Source organism: Gavialis gangeticus, unplaced genomic scaffold, assembly GCF_001723915.1.
Source record: "Gavialis gangeticus isolate Ggan-Ray unplaced genomic scaffold, GavGan_comp1, whole genome shotgun sequence".
In the NCBI taxonomy this organism is placed as follows: domain Eukaryota; kingdom Metazoa; phylum Chordata; order Crocodylia; family Gavialidae; genus Gavialis; species Gavialis gangeticus.
In genome coordinates this window covers 126,599,774-126,600,594 of record NW_017729022.1, presented here as the reverse complement: position 1 = coordinate 126,600,594, position 821 = coordinate 126,599,774, and the positions used below count along the sequence as shown (strand labels likewise).

Here is an 821-nt window from a genome sequence, read left to right as displayed (position 1 = left end):
CTGCAGTGCCTGCTGTTGAGCACACCAGAAGCAGGTCTTGGGTGGGATGTGGGGTTCCTGCCATGGGGTCTTCATCACCCCATTTCTGGGCATGCTGCACATGAAACAGGAATTTGGTGGGTAGAACCTATTTCCTGGGCAGCCATTCTGGGTTATCTGCCGCTGCGGTGTAGATCGGGCGGGAAAAATACAGCCTGTGGGTTGGATCTGGCCCACCAAGGGATTCTGTCCTTCCCACGGCATGCCCCTTGGCTCAGCACAGCCCAGGCATGGAGGCTAGCCTGGGCCATGGCATGTACAGCCAGTCCTGCCTCCCCAGGTGTGCGGTGGGGTGCGGGCAGCACAGTGGCTGGACTCCTTCTGGCTGCCACTGTCTGTATTGCTGTTGCTACTGTACCCGGGTCTGCTGCCTGGGCATCCTGACCCATCTGCCCCGCACCTGCTGCCAGAGGCAGTGGACAGAGCGGGTGGGCGACTGACCTGGGGCCCCTGTGGGCAGACAGGGAGCAGCATCTGGCAGCTGGATAGGTGGGCAAGGGCTGGGGCCAGGATTGTGGGGGTGGTGACAGCACAGGGCTGAGGTCTGGGGCAGAACTGCAATCTCCCTGCACATCCCTGCCTGTAGGGCCTGCCCTGCTGCCCCCTGGTCATGCGAGTGGCCCTCCTCTGGACCTTCTCCATGTTGTCCTATGAGGCAGAATGTCTTTCTTTGTTTCCCAGCAGGTGCTTAACCAATTCAGAATATACGTTTCTTTTTATGCTTATTATGCTAGTTACATTTAAGATTATACATACAACCTGCTGCATGCACATTTATGGCT

General features: G+C 57.7%; 1 protein-coding gene across 1 annotated transcript in view; it reads left to right on the top strand.

Annotated features, from left to right (window-relative positions):
• DTD1 (D-tyrosyl-tRNA deacylase 1) overlaps positions 1 to 821 on the top strand; it is a 33,485-nt gene that overhangs the window by 15,172 nt on the left and 17,492 nt on the right. The window lies entirely within an intron of this gene.